Raw genomic sequence first — 12322 nt, forward strand, 5'->3', positions numbered from 1 at the left:
TTTGGGAGCTTGACAGACACAGCCTCGTCTAATTTAATTATATGGAAAAGAGCGGCCAGGATATTTGAGAATTGACTTTTTGTGTTTCATAGAAGAAATGACTAATTTCTTGAATTATGAGAAATTAAGAAATACAGGTTTGGAGTCTACCTCAGTTGTAAAATTGTGAATACTCGAACCTGTCAATCTTGGCATCACATACTGTGTTTTGTGACCACTCAACCTCTCCAAAACTTTCTAACAATTGTCCATCAGGCCCTCTGAGGTGTTACGGTATAATAACCCAGTTATCACCTCACAGAATAGAGAGGACGCTGATAACAGAGCGTTAGAATGCATCCAGCACACTGGTCAGCTGGTATTGTGCCGTCTCCATGCCAGGTGGGTGATTCACTGCAGATGCCACATGATGTAGCAGCCGAGCTAAAGTGGGCAAGGTTGGCACCAGCTCCAGCCTCTGTGCCCAGGCGGTGTCGTTGTGGAGCCAGAGAGGCGTCAGTATTACACGCTTCCTTGGTTCATCCCCATGGACGCGGGCGACTAATTGCACAAACTGTGCCAGCGCAGATGAGGAGTGATTTGGCGCTGATGGGATGGGCTAATACAGGCAGGCTGGAGGTAAGGAAGAAAATCAATGAGCTTTAGGGCTGAGAGAAAGAGAGAGAGGGAGAAACAGACAGCCACCCACCGACAAAGTGTGAGAGCCTGTATGCCTGATGGAGTAAACGCTTATTTGAAACTCTCAGAGCTACCGATCTCACAGGCATGTGCATGTTTGTCACACATATCTGCATTTGCATTTATTGTAGATTTCATTCAAAATATACGTGATGTATGTTTTTGGAACTTTGCCGTCTCGAGACTGTGCTGTATTGTGCATTGTGCCCAGTGCTTAATTGGTAAATAGTGGAACCAGAACAAAGACTGGTGAAGGATCACGCAGGTTTATAGAAGTGACGAATCTGGCAGGTGAGATTGTGAGATGAGAGAATGTGTTTAACCCCTAATCAAGCGCCCCAATACAGCCAGCTCTCCAACTATAATCATCAAAGCAGATAGAACTGGAGCTGATACAATGTAAACAGCGTGACGTCAGGCTCTTGCAGTGTACACAGCTTTGTTTAATGCCGTGGAGGGGAATAAGTCTAAGATCAATAGCATTCACAATAAGATCATTAACATGCATTTAGAAAATAGATGGTGAATTTCCATTTCATGCAAACCTGTGGAGATTTATGTTGTTATTCATGATTTTTCATGAAATCTATATGCGTCAATGCATGAGGGCAATCGAGGTTGGGGATCCACTAAAACACATGCCGGATCCAATTTCAGAGGTGCCAGATCTGTATCTGACTTGTTCCAGCAGAAATACTTTAAAACACCTTTTAGTTGTGACTATTCACAAAACTGCACTGCATCTCAGGCCTTGTGGTGTAAATTACTTCTGAATTACATACGAATTCTACACACTATATCAAAGCTCCTTGATTGTACGGGTGCTGTGATTAAATCCATGACTTCTACAAACCAGCATGTATGTCTAAGCTGGGGGATGGGACACATGCTCGCTGTAGGTGTTGTGGCCGTGTCTGTAGGGGGGAATTGAGGTTTCAGAGCGAATCAATGTGTTTGAACTGAGGGATTGCAGCGGAGAGCCGCCACGGCAGCGCATAGCCAGCTGGAGCACGCACACCTACGCACACATGCATGCTGTCAGCCCAGTGCTCCCTCTCTCCCTTCACTGTCACCACCTTTCTTTAATGCAGACAGGACCGAGAAAGAGAGAATTTTAATGGAGGTCTCATCTAAGCTCTCTGAGGTGTTTGCTATGTTCAGGGAGATAGACAGAGAGAGGAGGCTCCTGTGACAATTGATGAAAAGGCTTCTCTCTTTTCCGATCTATTCTCAATGGAGGAATGCATATCTCTTGCACACAAGTCCTTTCTTTCACCTCATATGTATGCAAATCGAGCATCCTATGCAAATGGTTCAGGCTGGCGAGGAGGGGGGGGGGGGCTTTCAAACCTGCTGTGCCTCCAGCTTCCAATCAGTTATTCATGACGCACACGGCGGCGTGCACCTGAATCCACGGGTGAATGGAAATCCTGCTGCAGTTCCGCAGTCGGCGTAGCTTCTGCCAGTCTTTGCATTAGTGGCTGGCATCCGCATCTGCTCTACGCCTTACAGTGGCACCACTGTCGCACCGCAGCCCTGAACTTCCTGTGTGTGCTGTTAAGCTGCTTTCTCAGGCATGGCTGTTTGCGCCTTCTGGTGAGAGACTTAGCAGGCCGACGGCATCATTTGCTTTCACGCTTTTCACGCACAACTCCCCCCGCCGCTACCTCTCTGTCTTCCTCTCTCGCATGTGTGCAGATGGGGATCTTGTGAGGGAGAGACAGTGTTCTCCAGCTCAAAGCTCTAAGCTGTCAGAGAATGTATGTGCAGACACGACTCCTGCGTGGCGCTGTGTCAAAGCACCCAACACAGGCAAATGCCAATGCCTTTAAGAGACCTTTATCTGAGCCATACTCACAAGACAGGATTTGCATGGACTACTTGATCTGAATATGCAGGGTTTTATTTGGGTTGTGAATTAAAAGGTTATTTAATTCCAAAAAAAGGAAAATCTGTGATCATATATTCACCCTCAGGTTTTTCGGACTTTCTTTCATGGAACGCAAAAGGATCAAATTTGAAGAATGTGCACACTGCCCTTTTCCAACTAAAACACAGAGTAATGGAACATTTAGGATTTGTAATTTTCTGCCATTTTCCACACATAAAGCTGTCAAAAGGCTTTGAAAAATTTTTTTTTTTTTTTGAAAAGTCGGAGTGTTTTGATTTTGAATCAGATTTGGGGTGTAAAAGTCCTTCAACGATTTAAGATCCCAAGACGTGCATTATGAAAGTCCTACATAAATAGCACTGTGAAGAGAGGTACTGAATGTTGCTTAGGTTAAAAATATTTTCAGATTGATGGTACCTCTCCAGGGAGGCTCAGCTGTGCTGATATACTTGGTTAAAACCCCCAAACAGCATTGAGTCAGGAGCCTGTAAGGCGTACACTGAGCCGCTGAGTTAATATCCTAAAACAACCTGTCATGCAGTACACACACATTTATCACCCAGGGCTCATGTATGTGCAGACATAGCCCTAGCACAAACCACTATGCACAAGCACACAGCCCTCCCTTGAAAAACACAAACAAGCACGCAAACACATTTCATCTCAGCCTCAAACCCTCATAGCTGCTATTCATAGTTGGTCCAGTTTATAAAAATGACTGTAGAATCTCAAACGCAGCCAGGCTAAGGCCTGAAACGTACTTCACGCAAATATGCAAATTCGATTTCACACTTTGTAGAGTTCCGAAATCTGCTTTCTCGGCATTGCCACAAGGGGCACTACAGCAGGTATTTGTAAAAGTTTCTAATCATTTTATCTTTCAGGTCAGCTGCTACCATGGTAGAGCAGCATTTGAAGAGAATCTTATAGAATAAATGAAAGTTTTAGCTAGATACCCAAATAAAGAAACAGTCCTTATTCCTCCATGGCAATATATTACCAAAACATTTGCATTTGTTATGCAAGTTATGCTCATATGGATTGTTGTCTTTCATTGTCTTCTTTATGTGTTGCTCTTGCCATATTTATCTCCTTCTCCTCCATCTCTCATCTCTGTGAAACTCTCTTTGCAGTCTTGAAGGATTGTGTCTAAGGGAGGAGAAACTATCCCGGCTCATATGAAAGATCTTCTCTTTGAATAGGTCTTGAAAAGCTTGAGGGTGGTGTTTCAAACACCTGCTGGCCCAGTGTCAAATCAACAGCAATCAATCGTGTTTCTTAATTACAACACTGCATGCACACACACATTCCAGCACAGGAAATTTGAAGATAACCAAATGAGATCTGTTGGTGAAAGAGAGAGAATACTGGCACAGGGACCGCATTAGAAAGAGATAGAGGGTGACAGTATGAGACAGGCAGATGAGAGACAGAGAACTGGAGTGCTATTGTGTAGATTTTACCCAGGTGCAGGGCACATTGAGTCAGACAGGAACCTCAAGTGACTGCTCCATTATCAGAGCAGCATGGACACCACTGTCCTCTATCTGCTCAAAAAAGAAGAGAGAGAAAGAGATGTTTCCCCAGCAGGAGGACATGACCTTCAGTCTATCCCTGCATCCATCCCCGTTAGCTTGTAGCCGCAAACACAGCCCTCTTTAAATCACAGATCTTCGGTCAATTACGTTGCAGGTAATTTGTGTGGTATCGGAGATTAAAGTTTAATTAGGGCGACTGGAGTAATTTGGGCCTGGGTTTAATATAATCACGGTGAACCGGCTGCTTGTGAAGTGTCCTGATGTCAGGCTGAGCTAGATGAGATCCAGTGGTGCTTTTCATCAACAAAGAACAAAGAATCCTGACTCCCCCAGCCCTCTACTGGCTTGGCTGAGATCCACCAGCACATTTTCACTCACCCATCCCTGTCCACACTCCCCCATCACACATACACACTCACAGCCCCCTAGCAAACAGCGGCACGGAAGTCTTGGACAGAGAGAGAGACAGCAAGAGAGAAGGACAACAAGAGAATGAAAGAAAGCGGGAAATAAATATGCCAAAGCCCGTGCGTCCCTTTGTCTTAGACCTTATTCGCAAGCCGCAGACTGTCTAAGCATCAGATAAAGCATTTCTGACAGAGCAATCGAATTGGTGGGCACTTTTCAAAGAGCAAATCCTCTCCCCCACCACCTAGAAAGAATCGTATGCTCTGTCAAAGAGCATGTTGTTGCGTGGATGTGTGCATTTGCGTTCTGAAGGAAGTGAGCACAGATGCATTTGGAGGCGGTCAGCATTAGGGTCTTAAAGAAACCAACCAATAGATCCAAAACAGGATTTCACAAGACATTGGGTGCCTCTTCCCAAAGTCAATTTGATTCCACTAGATGAGGTTGCCACAAAGAAAAGAGGGGGGTGGGAAATCAATGGCAAAACCGAATCTCCATTCCATCTTCAACCATCTTTCCCTCCCTCCCTTCCTCATCTACTATCTCATTCCCGCTTTGCCTGCAGTCTACCCCTTCACCCTGCTCTGATTTCATCCATGCTGTCAGTGGACTGCTGAAAGAGAGGCTTTTAGTGTCAGTCCATCTGGATTTTCACCACTAGAAAATTTCCCTGCTCATTCCTCAGGTAACAGAACGGTGGTTGATAAGGAAGAAAGTTGGGATGACATACATGGAGCACGAAGAGACCGGGAACATCAAGGGCACCTTCCGGGAATCGCCTGAGGTTCTGCCACAAAATATGAGAAAAGACCCCAGCATGTGCACTTCTGCTACTCCCCAAACATTACCACCAGTTAGTTTTACACCGCTTTCTTCTTTTCTCCTTTAATAGTATTATAATGTCCTTTATTGTGCATCCTCTACCTGGCAACCTTGAATTTCAGACAGTTTTTTCACTCATCCTGCATTTTTACCAAAATAAAAGCCCAAACCAAGTGAGTGTCCGTGTCAGCTGTCACTGCTGGAGCAGAGAGTGACAGTCTCTGATGGTTCTGTCTCCTAGGGGCATGAGATGAAATGATCTGCTTTGTAAAATAGATCAAATTGGCCCAATCTTGTGGCCAAGCTTTAGAGATATGCATATTGGTCATTCAAACAGAGTAGTGACTGTTATGTCCTTCCACTAAACTGCCCATCTGACAATTATGGCAGGGAGATAAACAGATAGACAGATATTTATAGCCAGGTTTCCATTATAGATTAGCTCAAAACTTTATAGATATTTTAAAACTTTTGAGAATTGACGGCGTTTCCATTAGCTGATGTTATGTGACTATTTTTCTTGGATGTTTTAGTACATTATTACACGGCTCTGTGAAATACTTGACTCTGATTGGTCAATTGCACTATCCAGCGGTATGTTATTCCTAGATAACAACTGTCAAATTGAATAAAACACTGCTTATCCGGGTACTACGAGTTATCTCGACCGGTACTAATATGCTTAAAGAGTCACGCTAATGTTGACTGTATGGTTCCATCTTGTGACTGCAAACACTTTACCACTGTGTGTTACAATGGAAGACATCAGAATTAATTTATAACAATTAAAAACATATATTGTAAAAACAAGCCAGTTGTTAAATCAGAATAAACCCCTTCAGGCTGATACAAGACCCATCCGCTTCGTGTCGGGGTCCTGATCACCCTATCAGGGTTTATTCTGAGATAACAACAGGTTGGATGTACATTATCCCTTACTTAAAGATTAATCATGTGACTTTTACGTATGCCAGGAGACCTGTAAATGCAAAACACACACACACACACACACACACACACATATAATAAATATATATATATATATATATATATATATATATATATATATATATATATATATATATATATATATATATATATATATTCCTTTTTGAATTGCCTGAAAAACCACCTCATGCTTTCTTGTGATGTATGAGAGTTCTTGAAAAATTGACGTTTCCATTAAGGCGTATTTTCAATTTTCATTTTCAATTTGAAGGGTCATGGAAACGCGACTTATGCCACGCTGGGAACTGATAGCAATGGAAGAATCAAAATTTTTATTCTTCCATTGCTACCCTTATGTTTCGGCCCAGATCTGGCCCACATCTGGCCCGCATGGATTTCAAGGATCTGGGTAGTAACTGCTTTCTGTCTGGGAAGCTGCCCATGAGAAAAGCAATAGAGTAAAGTACAAAAGGGGTAGTGGTGTGTGGATAAACATGGGCTGTGTTTCAAAACATAGTGATCTAACTTAGTCAGCATGTTTTGGGGCCATACTGTATGTAAATGCAGCATTTTGGGGCAGCCAGCTGAGGTAGTGACTTGTCTGCGCAGACAGCATGTTTGGATATTGTGCAGAACTTTTAGGCATCAAAGCCCACTAGACAGCATTTTTAAGAACCACTAAGGAAACATTAGAAAACACCTATGAACCAATGCATGTGTTGCCCAGAAACACCAACTAGGTAGGCAGCTGATTTGGTTTTGAGCCAAGGCCTTTGTCTGTCACTGTTCCACAGCTCCTGATTGCAACAACACACAGCGTCGTCTCAAGGTCACTGCCAGCGTGTCCTCCACTTCAGGGTAGAAAGGTTAATCTGTAGTTAAGGTGGAGCCAAAATGGGACAGAGCAGGGGTGCAGTGCAGATATATGAGACCAAGAGAAAATATGTGTGAAAGAGAGAGAGAGATATCAGTAGCGTGAGAGACACTGCGACCGCTTCGCATCATCACTTAGCCGATCTGAAGTGGCACCAAACAGGAGAGAGCACGAAGTGGCGTGCCTCACAGGGAGAAATAAATGACTATGCCCTTATTGAGCGCAGCAAGGCATATAGCATTTCAGGCCAGTAATGTCATTGTGCCTTTGTACCAGCATTATTGATGAAGTCTGTCTCAAAGAAAATAATCCCTCGGCACGCCACCATTTGAGACTTCTCATTCCATCTGAAAGATCAATGCAAGCGATCTTCAGGACGGAAAATGCGCTGGGAGAACGAAACGTAGTGAGCGTGAGTGCGGGCTGGGGTGTGGAGAGCGTGGCCACAGCGGAGCGCAGCATCAGAGAGAGGGTGAGATCAAAGCGGAGCGCTGCTTCACTGGAGCGCAGCACTGGGAGACTAGAGCGCAGCACTCTCACCTGCCGCAAAACCTCCCTCTCTCTACATCTGCTGCATCTCACCCCTTCACTAGGCTAATGCCCTCTCCTGCACACGCAGACCTGCTGAAGAATATAAATCAGCCTTGCGCCCCAATTTATAGTAGCTCTTTCTTTTAAATGTAGCTTCACAATTCCCCAGATACCGTGTGCCTGGTTATATGCGCACTCACAGGCTTGTTCTTTGTTGCCACGGAGGCTGCATCTGTCGTTCTCTGCATCTAAGAATTGAGAGATGTTGTGCGCCATCAGCAGTCGGCATTTATGTTTCTTAAGTCTGCCATAAAGCAGCTTAAAGCCTATCGTGCTGGTGCAAACATGCCCTTCAATCTTATTTAGGTTTTATTCTGGCTCTCGGAGAGGAGCTTTAGAGCTGATTTACCTCCGTCCTCACAAACACATCCAAACCCCCCCACCCCCGTCTTTCGCCTAGTATCACATACTCTAATGCACAGACAAAAATCGATCAAAGGGAGAGGGCTCTCACCATGCCATTCCCTCTCTGAACAGCTCTCATTTCAGACCCCTGAGGTGTGATGCCTTGAGCAACACTGGCACAGATGAACTGGGCACTAGGCACCTCACTGTAGGGAGGGCAGGTTTGCTTTTTCACTCCCCTTAGCATCACCATGCCAACGGTGGCAGGTTTCAGCATTTAAAGGGCACTCTCTGCACTCTTAATAGAGGAAGCAACAACATAACTCAGTGTATTCGAGAGGGAAAGCATTGAGTGCAATTCTAAGCTAATTGGAGGATTTGTGTCTTCTGCGCAAGTCATCCTTGCAGTCTGATGCAGTCATTATCACATTTTTTATATTATGACTCATGATTTTTAAATGACGAGGTTGTCAGTAAAAAGACGGTTATATACAGCATCACCACATTTGAAAAGGTCTTACGTAATCCTTTTATCACATAATATCTATAAGCAGTCATATCTTTTTTTCAGTGACTAGTACCAACACAAATTGGGTATACAGTTTAAAAAGAATTATAAGTACAATTCCAAACTGGTTTGTGTGGAGTGTTGTCCTGCAAAATAGAAATGTGTACTATATGGTGTAGATCGTAATGCTTACTGCAAAGGTAAATTATTGAAAATTGTTCAAATTGGGACATTTTAAGTTAATTGGAAAATACATGAAGCTGATTCATTTGTAATTAAGAAAATATATAATATTGTACTCTTTATTAACCTTTCCTTTAGTCTTGTAATAGACTGCAATAGAATGCGGTTACACTTCTCGCTTAATTCGGTTATTTCTCATTAGTTGCTTATTTATATGCCTATTATTAATATATTGACTGTTTATTAGTAGGATACTTATAATTCTGCATGACAATATTCTACATCCAACTACCTTGCTAACAATTAATAAGCAGCAAATTAAGTCATAGTTAACGGTTTGTTAATGGCGAAAATTTTACCTTCAAATAAAGTGTGACCGGATATGCCTTTTTACTCAAATTTCTTTTTCAAGGTAAATTGGTGAGCAGAACAACAACACTTGAAATACCATGAAGAAGAACAGAATGTTCTAAACACTCCAGGCATCCATTGCGGATAATGCATTTCACCCTTTATTTTCTGGAGACTGCTGTTTCTCTCTATGGTTGTGTTCTTTTAAAGGTCAGTGAAAAGCCGCAGTGATGTCAATCAAAATGACATCTCTGAGAGATAGGCCTCGCGCCTGGCCAAGACAGAAGGTCCAGTTGAAACCCTCCAATCTGATTAGCGTCTTTCAGTCCACTGTGAACCATACAAAGCCATATGAGCCATCTCTGGAAAACTTTATATAATAATATTTTCAACCCCAAATCATCTCTAGAACACGCTACTTACCTTTGGATTCAGGTTGTAAAGTATGTTTTTACTAAATTAATGCATCTACCATGTGTGTGCAGTTCTTGCAAGAAACAGATTGAAATTTGATCCTCAAATTTAATTCATGTCCTAAACGGACTGCACAGAAATTGAATCAACCCCCTACCCCGACCTTCACTCCTGCCTCCTTTCCTTCTTCCTTGGCATCTTCTTTCCTGACTCAATGTTTGCTTTGGTTGAAAGCTCCTTATGTGCAGATTGTCTTTCTTGTGCCTTGTGCCCCTCAATCTCATAACTAAGCTGTTTTATGAAGGATCCGGAAAATGCCAGAGAGCTGGTTTATTGATTTAATATTTCTCCAATCCATCAGTGTGAGAATATTCCTTCACCTTTCTTCTAAAGCGGGGAATTTGATTTAATACAGTGCTTGACTGCATGTGCTCCAAATTATATGAAAAAATCAACTTAGAACGTGATAAGTGACTGTAGTGGACATAAATAAATGCTGAAAGAATAGAACAAAAAAAGTACTTTTCAGTACTAAATAATAATTTAGAGTTACAAATTATATTTCTTTCAGATTGTAATAATGTAAACTTTACAATCATCAGGAAGAAGGAGGCGGGAACCTGCGGATATTCAAATAACGCCTATAATAACAAAATAAACTAAAAACAGTGTGACAGCCCCTCGCGGACAACTGTCGTGCACAAATAAAAACAAAACACAAAATAAAGCCCAGGCCTGGTTCTCTATCATACTTCACTGTCGTCGCTCCTCTTTTGTATCCTTCCAATCTCTTCCATGGGCAGATGGCACGACACTCCTCCACTGCCTGGTGGACGGCGATGGCTCCTCCGGTTTTGGGCAGCTGGCAGGAGTCCCCCGTTCCCTGCTCCTCCCCATTCAGGCGGATGGCAGCAGGCTTGGGCTCCCTGGCAGACAGCTGCCAACTCCTCCACTCCCTCATGGATGGCAGCCGCCCCTCCATATCACGGGCAGCCGGCAGTGAGCATCTCACTCCAGCCCACCGACCCGAGCGTCCAAGGCGCAAGACTGCTACGCCTGCTCAATGGCACCGCAGATTCACCCCAGCGGCAAGGGATCTTCGGCAGCATGTCCCTTCTTCCTCCCGGGTTTCGGAACCAGTGTAATTTAAAACTTCATAATCTCGTGAAGAAGGAGGCGGGAACCGGCAGACATTCAAATAAAGAATTTCATTACAAAATAACCACAAAATATTTTATTTGTCGCACAAATAAAAAACAAACACAAAATAAAGTCCAGGCCTGGTCCGCTCTTGTCCTTCACTGTCGTTGCTCCTCTTTTGTGTCCTTGCAATCTCCTCCGTGGTACTCGAGACCGGTGAGTGTCGCAGGTGTCGCTAATTTCCCATCACTCCACTGGCCTCGCTCCGTTCCTAAGGCTCTCGGCCTCGCCCCTCTCCAGTATTTTCACTTCTTTCATATATTTCAGAAATTTTAGAGATTTTTAAGAGACCTTTCCACATTTCCCTGCATAATCCATAGGAAATGCATAATTGAGATATGATTGCCCAATGCTCAATCTGAGAGCGACAGTGAAACCTGCCTCCAGAGGTGATGTAATCAACGAAAGGTTATTGACTGCATTTGAGATAAACACACATGCAGACATAACAGAGCATATTCTATTTATAAATGCAGTCACTCTACTGTTAATGAATGATTGCATTCTGTAGTGAAAAATCTCATGGGGAATTCTGCCTTAAAGTACGTAGAAGCTCATTGCACTCACAGCTGGCTTAAATATATTCCTCCACAGTCTCTGTTTCTGCATCAGCAAGCCTAAAAAATACAAGACCAAGAAGAAACACTGCAAACAGCGCCTATGAATCAAGGAAATAGGAATAGAATTTTACTAACATATCGTTTTTAAAGTTGGTATCCATTCACACCTACTTTGTAGCACTACAGAAACTAAGTTTGAGAAATATAGCCATAGATTTGGACTCATTTTGGACATGGGCCAGTCCATGCTGCTACACTCATGGTTAGTTCTACAGTAAGAGTAGCTTTATCATTATTGGGCACCCCAGGAGACAAATTCTGCCCTCTCAGCAGACCTAGAAAACTTACTGTACCTTTTAGACCATGCTCTCAGCAACACAGCCACACACAAGTCTTTAATCAGCTGCACACAGTGGATGTCATGCATTATGTTCAACCAAGATGATCTGAATGTCAATGATTCCGCAAACAAAATGCAGTTGCAATAATATGCGGAAGGGAAAGCAGGATCAATCATGTCATTTGCTCACTCTGGCCAGCTTGTACATTCAACCACATACTGTATGCATTTTTAACGGCTTAAAGCATAGATCCCGTGCGGACCTATTTGGGTCACTGTGTAAACAAGCAGAGCAGCAAACAAGCACAACTGAAGCAGTAGTGGATGGTGGGGTCTCTCGGGAGGCTGCTAAGAGGGGAGCACGTTGCTCTTGGGCCTGATGGCTTCAGACAGTGCGCTAGTGAGATGAATAATGTGTGTGTCTGATGGGACTGGGCGGCCATCCCTTGACAGGCCTACAGCACTGGAGTGAAGAAATTGAACAGCCTCCATCTATGCCTACAAAACACACACTTGCTACTTTGAACTCACTGCTGAGAGAAAAGAATTTTACCAGAAAATCGCATTGACAACTGTATTAAATAGCAGGGCAAGATATATGCAAATAGCGCAGACCAAAAACAAAGCAACACCAATAATAGAATAATGTTATTGCACATGTACAATATTTA

General features: G+C 43.2%; 1 protein-coding gene across 2 annotated transcripts in view; it reads left to right on the plus strand.

Annotated features, from left to right (window-relative positions):
• rai1 (retinoic acid induced 1) overlaps window positions 1-12322 on the plus strand; it is a 49613-nt gene that overhangs the window by 24894 nt on the left and 12397 nt on the right. The gene's annotated exons all lie outside the window — the stretch shown is intronic.

Source organism: Carassius auratus, chromosome 28 (genome assembly GCF_003368295.1).
Source record: "Carassius auratus strain Wakin chromosome 28, ASM336829v1, whole genome shotgun sequence".
Lineage (NCBI taxonomy): Eukaryota > Metazoa > Chordata > Actinopteri > Cypriniformes > Cyprinidae > Carassius > Carassius auratus.